We start from the raw sequence: 12,913 nt of genomic DNA, 5'->3' as shown, positions 1-12,913 counted from the left end.
AGCAGAACAAGAATTAATTACATGAGACTGGATGAACTGATAAAGAATGATTATGATTTCTTTTATGACTCTTGCTTAGAATATGGCTGGTTCTTTAATGTTTTATTTTTTGAACTTAACCTTTTTTCTTTTCTCTTAAGCTACCTGGAAATCAAAACAATTTTGCATATTATATTTCAGCAAACAAAACTGAAGCATTTATATTTTCCCTTACCTGATCATTCCAGAATTTGAAAACTTTTATTGAGTATTAATTCATGGCAATATAATTATTTTTGTAGGTTTGATAATAATCTCTTCTCTCTATAAACAAAGGATGTCTTCATCCATTTTATTCTGCTATGACAGAAAACCCGAGACTGGGTAATTTACAAAGAATAGAAATTTATTTCCTCATAGTTCTAGAGTCTGGGAAGCCCAAGATCAAGGGGCCAGATCTGGCAAGGGCCTTCTTGCTTCATCATCACATGGCAGAAGGCAGAAGGGCAAAGAGAGGTGAAAGAGAGAGAGAGAAAGCAAGAGGGGTCAAATTTATTCCTATGATGACTACAATAATCCCTTTAAGAAAGCAAACAGTGCCTCTTTGACTCAAACACTTCTATTAAGCCTTACCCCCCATATTTGAGAATGATATGTATAGAATCAGATATAACCAGGAACTAAACTTGGGAAGTCAATTATTATAAAATCCTCTTGGAAAAACTACTAGAACCTGGATTATAGAGTTCCTAGCTATGACAATCAGCTTTCTGTCACTATGAAAAAAAAAATACCTAATCAACTTATAAGGGGAAAAAATGTTTATTTTGGCTCACAGTTTCAGAGGTTCCAGTTCATGTTCACTGGGTCCTGTTGCCTTTGGGACTCTGGCAAGATATTAAATACATCATGGTGAGAGTACATAGCAAAGCAAAGCAAAGCTGCCCACCTCACGGTGGTCTGAAAGCAAAAGGGAGAGAGAGGAAGAGCCCAGGGTTAGGGTTATACACACCCCCAATGACCTGACTTCCCCTAATTAGGCCCCATCTCTTAAAGGTTCCACCACTTCCAACAGTACCATGGACTAGGGACCAAGCTTTTAACACAAGGACCTTTGGGGAAGAGTTCAGATCAGAAGTGTAGCATCAGCAGTACAGATGAATAAGAAAGATTACTTCCTGGAAAATGTAGAAACCTTTAGACATTTAAGGGACTTTAAGACGGTGGAAATTTGGCCATACTTCCAAAAGCACTATACAGATTTAATGCAATTCCAATCAAAATCCCAATAATATTCCTCATAGAAATAGAAAAGGCAATCATAAAATCATCTGGAAAAATAAGAGACCCAGAATAGCTAAAGCAATCCTTAGCAGAAATAGTGAAGCAGGTAGCATCACAATACCAGACCTTAAACTATACTACAGAGCAATAGTATCAAAAACAGCATGGTATTGGCACCAAAGCAGACTAGTAGACCAATGGTACAGTGTTGAGGGCCACAGCCGAGTTGGGATGACTCATTGCATTTTGCCAGAAGGGGGTGGTTGAGAGGTGACACCAGCGAGCCATTGAGATGATGATGGTTATGTTAAGCTGTGTATTCAATTGTGTATAGACCTTTGCTGTCAGCAATAGAGCGGCTTGGGCACCCACCTGCTATTTTGGAGTTCCTGTTGAGTTCTCCCGGGGTTCGGAGAGAGTGCGCGTGGAATGAGGGGGAGGCTGGGAGAGTTCCCGGGAAGTGGGTGTGGAGTGCTGGTGGAGTTCGGGTAATAAAGTTTCCTGTTTGAACATACAAGTGCTTTGTGGTGGCTCAGTTATTTGTGCCCAGCCAGACTGCAGCATTTGGTGGCCTGTGCGGGGGAACGCCTGAAGCTTGGGGGTAAGTGAAATTGCTCGACCCTGAAGGAGAGCGAAAGAATGGGTGACCATTTCAAAAAACAATGTGTTCTTGTTTTGATTTATTTTGTTTTTATTTCAAGTTGCCTGTCCCTAGAACTTTCTCTGGCAAACTGGGGAAAATGGTTGGCTCAAGGTTTGAAGTTGTTCGCCCCTGAAGAAGAGATAATATTAGACCACAAATATACATTTCAAGAAAATAGGAAAATTGATACAATGCATTTTTGTTCCGTTTTTGTTTCATTCTGTTTCGGTTTTGTTTTATCTTGTTGGGTTGCGTTATCTTTATAGTAGATCAGAAATTAGTAAAAAACAAACCGAAAGAGTGTTAAGTAAATTGTTAGAGGTTCAGACTATGGTAGAAAACATGTTAGATCAAGTAAAAGAGAAGGTCTCTCGAGCTAGTCAGACAGAGGAAGAAAATTTAAAGGAAGAAGGACTATCAGGGAAAAAGTTACAACAGGAAACTTTATTGCCCGAACTCCACCAGCACTCCACGCACACTTCCCGGGAACTCTCCCAGCCTCCCCCCCCACACACACAAACTCTCTCCGAACCCTGCGAGAACTCAACAGGAACTCCAAAATATCGGGCACCCGAGGCCAGCAAGAGCCGCCCTATTGCCGGACAGCAAAGGTCTATATACAATTGAACACACAGCTTAACATAACCATCATCATCTCAATGGCTCGCCTGTGTCACCTCTCAACCACTCCCTTCTGGCAAAATGCCATGCGTCATCCCGACCTGGCTGTGGCCCTCAACACTGTACCATTGGTCTGCTAGTCTGCTTTGGTGCCAATACCATGCTGTTTTTGATACTATTGCTCATCAAAAAAGCTTTCTGATAAAAAGCTCAGCTTTTTTTTTTTTTCTTTTTTCCTTTTCTCCTTTTTTTTTTTGCAAATTTGGGAGTCACTGGAGTTCTTACTGGAATGTGGCCTATCGCTGCTGGTTGACAACTCTGAAATGGAATGTCTCCCAATGGCAGTGCCTCCCCCTCCACCCTCCCTGGGACCACACCAACAACCAGCTACCAAAGCCCAAGTTCTCACTCCCAGGTTCCGGGAGGGTGGGAGGGACCTTCAGGCTGCTATCTTCGCCATCTGCTGTTCTAACTTGGAAATACGCTCATCTTGATTGCAGATTGTGTCTTTTATAGATTTGATCTCTTTTAAAATTTCATCCAACTTGGCTTCGTTTTGCACACTAGTCGTGTCTGTGGTTTTCTTGGGGACGTTGATCAGGTCACACTTCTTGTTTGCAGTGGGCTTGCTGTCCAGAATGTTCTTCTTGACCACTTTGAGATCCCTGTTTTTGCCTGGAATGTAGCCGTGCTTCAAGGAGATGAGTATTGGGTCAGCGTTCTTCCCTTCAAACCACTCTTCTGCCTCCAGCGCAGCCTCGGGGCCTGCCGTGTCTGGGTACAGGTCATCTTGGAAAAGGTCAGACTTCCTGGGAACAGTCATGATAATGGGCTCACACTTTCTCTCATGCAGCTTGAAGAATCTGGCAATTTCACATTTGTTAACGTCAAGTCCTCTCTTGGGCATGTAACCCATGCCTCTCTGAGGCTCCTTGCCGCTGAATGTGTTGAAGTAGTGGACATATGGGGATTCATCTGTGATCTCAAAAGTAGCGAATACTGCTGTCTCCCTTTCCACATAAGTAAATGATACTGGTGTCAGGATCAAGTGTTATGTGACTTGTTGAACTCTTAAAGACAAAAGTGCTACTGAAGCCAGATTTAAAGTTAGGTAGTCAGTGTAGTTAGATAAATCCGGGTCTAATATCGAGTGAAATCTAAAATGGAGGAGGCCATGCTGGCACTGATTCCGGGAAATGCAGGACAACTCAAGGAATGTTAATGAAGTCCGAAAAGGCCCTAGGCCAAAGTCCACCTCAAAGAAATGTTAATGAACAGCCCCCAGCAAAAAGGTGCTGACTCAGAAGTCCTTCCTGACCAGATTACTTCTTTGGCCCACCTGTGTCCCACCCCTAGGTCCTTCCCACCTACATTCCATCACCAAAACTATAAAAAGGGGAGACAACATCCCTTCCACGGATTCCACCTCTTGGGTCCCCTTCTTCCTCCGGGAGAAGTCTTTTCTGCTGTCCTTTAATAAACTTCTAATTTCTACTCTGACCTTGCCTCGGCATGCTTCTTTGGTGTTATTCTTCAACATTGGGGAAGCAAGAACTCGTCACCAGTCAACAGCGGTATCATATTGGAGGTCCCAGACCGAGATTCTACACCGAGGTAAGTGCACACACCCCATGTCTGTTTGAGGTGCATCTTTCTCTCTCTTTCTTTCTGGAGGGTAAGGTGGGCACCCAACGGCTACTTAAACGCAATTAGTGCAGCCGCCACTCTTCAAGACTCGGGTGAGAGGTTTCCCGGCCTAGGCAGCTCTCAATCACCTGTTCAATACAGAGCAGGCATGTTGGGTTCTGCCAAAGCCGCTTCCAACTTTTCTGTCTGGGCCTGGAGAGCAATTGGCGTGAGTACACAGTGTCCCGAATCCCGATCTGCCTTGGATGCGTGGAGGTGGAGGAAGGAGTTTGGAACAACTGCGGAATTCCGGTCTGGGCTACACTCAGACGATTCCTAAGGTTCCTTTCTCTTGAGCCCCCTTCTGACGGCCCTCAGGGGTATCTAGGGTGATCGGTAGATGAATGGCACTGAGGGAAAGCCCCAATCACATTTGCCTCCGTATGGGCCATGCAACACTCCCAACCTCGCATCCATTCCTCCTGGATGCTCCCCTTCCTTCGCAGGTCAGAAATGTTAGCAATTCAGGTTGTAGGACTGAGAGAAAGGCATGGGATAATTAGCAAAATCTGCCCAGGTTCCCTAAGATGCATAGGTAACTTGAACTAGTCTGTTTTACCGCCCCAATGTTTAAAATGTGTTGTGTTCCTTAAGCTGCTAGAGAGGCATTTTTAGAATCAACTCCTCCGGTAATCTGCTACCTTACAACCAGTAGATATCCCTTAACACTTAGGCGGCTCCTTTAGTCTACAGAGCAAAGGCAACAAAGAGCGCATGTTTCTCTTTTGCAATGGGTTTTTAGTGGCCGGGAGGATAAGCAGTAATGCCCTTAAGTCTGAATCCTCCCAGGGTCTCTGGCACAGGGCAAACTGAGACCCTAGCACTTTGCTAAAGGGGACCAGAAACCCCTTGGCAAAGCAAGGTGAGAGACGGGTTTTCTGGACCGTTTAGGAAGCTCAAACTTAGGGAGACATCCCTAATGAGAACAGTTTTCTCTGGCACGGCGTGGGCGCCTGAGTCCTGTTTTCTTCTCAGACTGGAGCTTCTCTCTCTCCAATATGCCAGGTGCACCACTAGCCTGCGTATTGAAAAATTGGGATAAATTTGAACCTCAGACGCTCAAGAAAAAGCGCCTCATTTTCTTGGCCTGGCCTCAATACAAACTCTCTGATGAAGAAACCTGGCCACCAGAGGGAAATATCAATTTTAATACAATTTTACAGTTTGATAAAATTTATAAAAAAGGAAATGGTGTGAGGTGCTGTATGTTCAGATTTTCTTTGCTCTAAGGGAAAATCATAAATTATGCCAACAGTGTAAAGTAGACTTAGCTATGATATCTGCCATGAAGAGAAAAAATCTTGGACTCACTGAGGAAAAAGAATCAAGAGAAAAATTTGGGCCGATCAAAGTACATACCCCCTTCCCCCTTCAAGACCTAAGGCAGATAAAAACTGACTCTACTGGAAAGTTAGGAGATATGCCAGATTGCCTGGGATTGGATCTATCCAAAGGAGCTAATCCTGTAAGTAAAAGGGAAACTGAGGGATTCCCAGCAGCTGCCAAAGCCATTTTCGCTTTGGGGAATTTCCTCATTCTTCCCTGCACTGTAAGGATTGCTCCATCTCTGTCCACTTAAAAAGAAGGGACACTGAATGCAGTAAAGTCAGTCACACTGAGACCCTTGATTTTACACCTATAGCTGCCCCTATGTGAAAACATCTGGTCCACTCATGAGGAAATCTATGGTGCCACTGATAAGAGTCATAATTAAATGGAAGTTCAAAACCTGGAGAGATTTTTTTCTTATCTGGTCTCTCTATTTTAAAGGTTATTATAGATTGTTTCTTGGGGATGATTTTGGCTAAATGTGTGTCTAAAAGATGATTTTTTTATTGTAACATCTGGTATCTAAATGAGTTTGAAGCATTGCATAATCTTGCAGTTAAAAGTTGGGGTTAGGTAATTGTTTAGTTTGTGATTCCAGATAAATCATGCTGGAGAACTTAAATCCAAGTTGGCAAGTAACTCCCAATCATTTAGTTTTATTTTGAACTGGGTAGCCTGAGAAGATTTCACTAGGTGTACCAGTGCATTAACTTGGGCAAGGATAGTAAATTATGATATGGTATCTGTTCCCCCTCCAGTGTGTAAGATTTAGGAAAAAAATGTTGAATTGGAACGTTGGTCTGGCTTATTGAAATAACATTGAATAGCAACAGTCTTAAATTTTTAAAGCTTAATTTTGGATATACATGGTAGTGTGTGGTTCTCTTTTAAGATTTTTTCAGGTGATTTAATGTAACTTAATACTACTTTAGGAACTTCAGAACAAAGGAAGTGACTTAATGATCCTAAAGAAATTTCTTCTGATGGTAGAGATCCTATTTTCAGTTTTGTGTGAGCAAGTTTTTCTAGTGTAGGAAAATGTAAAGGTATGAAATTTTGTAAATTGTATCTTAAACTTGTATCATAATTTTCAACATCCAAACCTGAAAATTGTGACTTATGGTTAAAATGCCTTAGGCATGAGGTTTCTGCTCAGAATTCCAGTTTTCCCAGTTCCTTCCAGACCTCAGCCAGGACTTAAGTTGATATGCAAATAGAAGAAGCCTGGGGCTCAACAGAGGGCAGATTTCAGGCCCAAGAAAAAAAAAAGAGTTAAAGTATCTTTTTACCTGAACTCAAACTAGACCCCAAACAAAAAGTAAATTATATGGTATTTACTAATTACTGGCCAGTCATCTTTTTTTAGGACTCTTGCTTTTTCTTAGATTCTGTATTTTTTTGAGCTCATGATTTTGATCCTACAGACAAGTTAATGTTTTTCTGATAAGTCCTATTTCTGATCAACTGTGGAGTTTTTAAACATTGCAATGTGATTTCACCTAAAAAAGCTACAAGGCCTTTACTATTGTGTTGTGTTACACTTGTGTTAAGTGTTGTATGTTGGTATGTCTGTGTGTATGTCCATATATCGTGCAGTGATATGACAATTGACAGATGAGGAGCGCTCATGAAAAATTTTTTAAAAAATGGATCCAAATATCTTTGATTCACGTGATTCAAATGGTTCAATTTAAATTGGGTAAACAGATGAAAGTAAAGATGTCTTTAAAATTAAGCTTATAAGTTTTTCTAGATGTTCAAAAAGGCCCTAATAAAATGTTAAATCTGCTTAAATTCAAAAATTTACAAGTATTGTTTCAAAATGTGAACAGAAAAAGTTTAACAGATAAAAAGGAGAAACTAGAAGGTTCTAGATATGGATTTAATAGAGGGAAAATGTGTTTCTGGATAAGAGTCTATATGATTAAGTAATTAAGAGGGTTTAAGTAAATGATATAAAAAAGGTCTGTGTAAGTTGCTTATAAGTGTAAGTTTTTGAGCAAGTAATCTGAAAGAAATTAAACAGCTGGTTAAACAAGTACTGTTTTTAGAGAATTGTACCATATTTATTTAAAAAGCTAAACTTGATTAATATAAAAACATCAATGTAATTGTGGTGTTAATGTGTCCATATCTTCCAGGTATACAAGTCTGTAAGGTAGAAGTTTTAAAAGAGCATTATATCAAGCTGGTGTTCTCAAGTTGTATGGTAATTTTAGGCTTAAAAAAGAAAAACATGTTGGAGATTTATTTATATCATTTGTGTTCTATAACTGGACTTGTTATCAATAAGATATGTAAAGTTCTATGTTACTTTTTACACTGAGATACAATTTAAATGTATTTTTAAGTTAATGAGAGCCTAATCTTTGTGAAGGTTTTATTGCAAAACACAAAAGTACTTTGCTACTTTTCTACAAAAGGTTAAAAGCTTTCAGTCTTTCTTTAATTCATGTTTTAGATGTGATATTATATTGTGTTAGCTAATATTCATGTGAACTTGAGCAACAATTTATGTAGGCTTTGTAAAATGATGTTTAAAAAGCAAAGATCAGTTTCAGAACTACAGTACTCAAGATTTATGAAGAACCCCGCCTTACTTGAGATAAGGCTCTGTCCCATCTCACTACATGTGAAAGTGACTATGAAAGAAGTAGGCCAGATTTCAGTACAGTTAAAGTTGTGTCCAAAAGTAGTTTTTTGCCAAGATTATTAGGATCTCAAACAGGGAATTATGATGTATAACCCTGCCAGAATTCAAGGTAGCTATTATATAAGCTAAATGTTTTTACTCTTGATAATTTTATTTTGTAGTTTTCTTAAATGATTTAGGATTGTCTGTTAATGTTTTAAAGAGGTACTGCTTTAAGAACACAACCTGGGTCAACATAAGATAAGGAGTTATCACCTACAGGATAGAGAGATAGACATTAAAGCCCAGTGCTCTTTAATATAAGGCTGTTAACTTATTTGCTGGATGTTTAAGATTAAGTTTTAAAATTAAAGTTAAATTTAAAGGGCCAAGAAAACCAATATTTGGCTCTTGCCCTCTGAGTCAGTCTGAATCAGGGAATAGGGGACTTCTCCAAAGGGCTCTGCAACTCTAGGCCACATAACCTCCTGATCAGGGAGATTAATGAGACCAGTGGAGGACAGAAAGCCAATCAGTGCATTTGCTGTGAAGAGGAGGGTCATCAGAAAAGGGAGACATCCCTGATGCTTCCAAGGGAAGCCACATGGTCAAGCAAGGCCTGGACCCATCCTAGCGCAATGGCACTAGCAGAACTGAGAAGCTGCTGTGAAGTTCCCGAGGACTCCCAGGGAAGCTCAGCTGATTGTTAACAATAGATAAAAACAAAAGTCAGTTTGACTTGCTTCATCTTAAACACTTAGCAAAGACAGTCAAAGCCAAAGCACAGCTGTTCCTGGACATTTTAAATAATAATAATAGTTAAATGTAACTTCCAAAACTAAGTAAACTGGAGGCTACAAAAGAGATTCTCAGACAGGAATGCCTGATAACTATCAAAAGGAACTGCCAGAGTAGTTTTTAGTTTAAGGCCTTTATTTCTAACTTACACAGGTAGGCTTAGTGTTTGCAAGTATGGTTATCCAGCCCTAAGTAACAGAATTAAAGATTTCTCTATTAGACACAGAGGTCATACTAGTAAAAGGATTTTACAAGACCAGATGACATTAAATTATTAAACTGTATCTTAAGGAAAAGGACATCTGTAACCCTAAAAGTTAAATGTTGTGTTTACATCCCTGACATTTCTGGCAATGTGACAAATGTCCTTAAAGATTTACATGCTCGGATAGAAGCCATGTCCTCAGCAACTTTGTCATGGAAACAATATCTTAGCTCCTGGTTCTTGGTACTTCCTGGTGGAAAACATTGTTAGTCTTTGTCTTTGCCATCATACTCATTGGCATATTCCTGTGCTATGGTGTTTATTGCTGCATCAATATGGTTCCAGTACTAATGAATTCTTGTTTCTCTTATAGACCATCCACACTCAAATGGCCCTCCAGCCTATTACTTCTCAATCATGGACCACTCGATAGACCCGATTTTTAAAGGGGGACTCCAAACTGCTTGCCCCACATCGTCCCTTTTCAGCCTGAAGAAGCCAGAAAGATCTTCTTCGCCCCCCTTCCTTACAGCAGTAAGGAGTTCCCAACTTAGAGGGGGGAATGAAGCCAGATTTAAAGTTAGGTAGTCAGTGTAGTTAGATAAATCCGGGTCTAATATCGAGTGAAATCTAAAATGGAGGAGGCCATGCTGGCACTGATTCCGGGAAATGCAGGACAACTCAAGGAATGTTAATGAAGTCCGAAAAGGCCCTAGGCCAAAGTCCACCTCAAAGAAATGTTAATGAACAGCCCCCAGCAAAAAGGTGCTGACTCAGAAGTCCTTCCTGACCAGATTACTTCTTTGGCCCACCTGTGTCCCACCCCTAGGTCCTTCCCACCTACATTCCATCACCAAAACTATAAAAAGGGGAGACAACATCCCTTCCACGAATTCCACCTCTTGGGTCCCCTTCTTCCTCCGGGAGAAGTCTTTTCTGCTGTCCTTTAATAAACTTCTAATTTCTACTCTGACCTTGCCTCGGCGTGCTTCTTTGGTGTTATTCAACATTGGGGAAGCAAGAACTCACCAGTCACCAGTCAACAGCGGTAACACTACTTTTAAAATCCCAGATATTCTGAATTTTAGAAAACAAACCAATTCCAATTCAGTGTCATGCCCAAGTACTTTTTTTTAAATGAATAGGGACCAATGCCACATTGCTTTTTATATTTCTTTCTTTTTTTAATGTTGCCAAAACCAAAAGTAGCTTTTTTTCTTTATATTTTGCTACTTTGCAGTATTTGTGTGTGATTTTTTTTCCCTTAATTTGAAAGGGACAGCACTATGTATGTTTATAAACTAGATGAAGATATTATTTTGCATAAACATTCATCTGAGAACAATCAGAGCAGTAGCCACTGGCAGCACAAGCCTGGTCATCTTAATGACTGCGGAAGGAAGACTTGAAGAATCATGTGGACCTTCTCACTACCCTCTCATTCCGTTGAGTCTTCTGATCCAAAAAAGTGTACATCGTATCTCTTCCCTTCTTTCCTTTCTCTTTTCTAGAAATTGGGTGGTTGTACCAGAATGGAATTTTGCTTCTTGATTCTGTGCTTCAGATGATTATAATCTAACCAAACTAGCACGTGTCCCTGCAGTTTGTCACACATAGGCTCTGTCACATTCATCACTCCACACCTCACTGCTCAGGCTGCGGTCCGTACTTGACAGGGGCACTCGGACCAGAGCATGCACATGTTGTTGAGTGTCCCCTCTTGCCTGTCTCAGCAGCTTACCTGGCTCTTGCGATGTGCTGGGCAGGGAGCTTGGAGGCGAGCAGCCCTGGTGGCCTGCCACTGTCCTGAGCAATGTTGGAGAAGGAGCAGCTCTCCTTACACCCACAGAGCTCCTGCCCTCCCTCCTCTGTCTGCTGCATGTCCCTGGGGGCCCAGCAGTCGTGCCCATCTTCCTGCCCTTAGCCCTAATCACATTCAGCAAAATGAGGCCAGAAGATGCTGTTGAGTGTTGAGACTGAGGAGAATGGCCTAGAACGAGGCAGAAGAGGGAGTGCAGGCTGGGCCGTAGCTTTCACATGCATGGACATGCCTCTTCGCCCCCGCACACAAACCAGTTCTCCAGCTCACAGCTGTGTTGGGCTGCAGAGGCTTCCTGGACCCGGAGTGAGTCAGAGACCAGTGCTAGTCACCTGTTCGTTCTTAGGCTAGCTGGAACTTTGCTGCACTTTCATGATCTCAATTACATGTTTGCAAAACCAGACTTGACGAGCCTCTGTTCTGGAAGGGCTGAGTGTGCCTGAATGAGCTGTGGAGTGCACGGGGCCGTGGGGGGACCTCCCTCTCGTGTGTGTGTGTGTGTGTGTGTGTGTGTGTGCACACTGGGGTGGGTACGGGGCTGACTGGAAGCCGTGTGGCCAGGGAGCCAGGATGAGGCAGAGTATGGTGGCAGCCAGTTGGAAGGCCTGGCCCCACTTGATACTGTCCCAGCAGAAAAGGTACCATGTTCTTAACCAACAATATTGGGGTTGCTGTCTCCACAATTTCAGGGCATCTGAATGTTGAGTTTTGTGTGTATGTACGTGTGTTTTTAATATAGAAGTGGATAACGAGATGTAAAGAAAACAGTCATCATAAGGACATAAGTCAAACTTACATTGTTTTTTTTTTTTTTTTATCAATGTAATCTGCTAAAGGACCTTCATTTCTAAGATTCAGAAATGTTTTAAGGTTCTGATATCAAATTAAGTAAAGAATTTTTGTGGTTGGTGGAACCCTATAGGAAAGGTGATTCGAAGAGAAGAGGGAGGGCGAGGCACCTTCACCCTGACCTTAGTTTGTAGCTTCTGCTTATTTAATGAATGGATGCCCATCCAGGCCCAAGGAATGCCTGAAGCATTGTGGATTATTTTCCCTGTTTTGTCGTTTTCTTCTTTTTTTAAAAAATGCTGTGACATCCCAGAGGAGGACAGTGAATTACTCCTAGATTGGCTCTTATAGAGCACCATAGTGTTCTGTCAAAACACTTGCTTCCATTTTCAAAGATAAAAGTCATTGATTACAAAAAAAAAAAAAGAGAGAGAGAGAGACTAACACACAAAATTACAATTATCTTATATTAGACAAAGGTGCCAAAAACATGTACTGGAGAAAAGATAGCCTCTTCAACAAATGGTGCTGGGAAAACTGGAAATTCATATGCAACAAAATGAAATTAAACCCCTGTCTCTCACCATGCACAAAACTCAACTCAGAATGGATCAAGGACTTAAGAATAAAACCAGAGACCCTGTGTCTAACAGAAGAAACAGTAGACTCTAATCTCCATCATGTGGGTTAGGCCCCAACTTCCATAATAAGATTTCTTTGGCACAAGAATTAAAATCAAGAATCAATAAATGGGATGGATCAAACTAAAAAGCTTCTTCTCAGCAAAAGAAACAATCTGTGAGGTGAATAGAGACCCTAAATCTTGGGAACAAATCTCTACCCCTTACACATCACAGAGCACTAATCTCTAGAGTATATAAAGAGCTCAAAAAGTTAAACACCAAAAAAAAAAACAAATAACCCAATCAGTAAATGGGCCAAGGACCTGAACAGACATTTCTCAGATGATGATATACAATTAATCAACAAATATATGAAAAAATGTTCATCATCGTTAGCAATTAGAGAAATGCAAATCAAAACCACTCTAAGGTTTCATCTCGCTCCAGTCAGAATGGCAGCTATTATGAAGACAAACAACAATACGTATTGGCGAGGATGTGGGGG

At 41.1% G+C, this 12,913-nt stretch overlaps 1 pseudogene; it reads right to left on the bottom strand.

Annotated features, from left to right (window-relative positions):
* Positions 1-2,865: 2,865 nt before the first annotated feature.
* LOC124083750 (coronin-1C-like) lies at positions 2,866-10,653 on the bottom strand (annotated as a pseudogene).
* Between the last annotated feature and the right edge of the window lie 2,260 nt (positions 10,654-12,913).

This window comes from Marmota monax, unplaced genomic scaffold, assembly GCF_021218885.2.
Source record: "Marmota monax isolate L192 unplaced genomic scaffold, Marmota_monax_Labrador192_F-V1.1 WCK01_AAM20220418_F8-fsc00016, whole genome shotgun sequence".
NCBI lineage: Eukaryota > Metazoa > Chordata > Mammalia > Rodentia > Sciuridae > Marmota > Marmota monax.
Note: the sequence above shows the minus strand (reverse complement) of the source record. Positions and strands in the feature narration are given on the sequence as shown.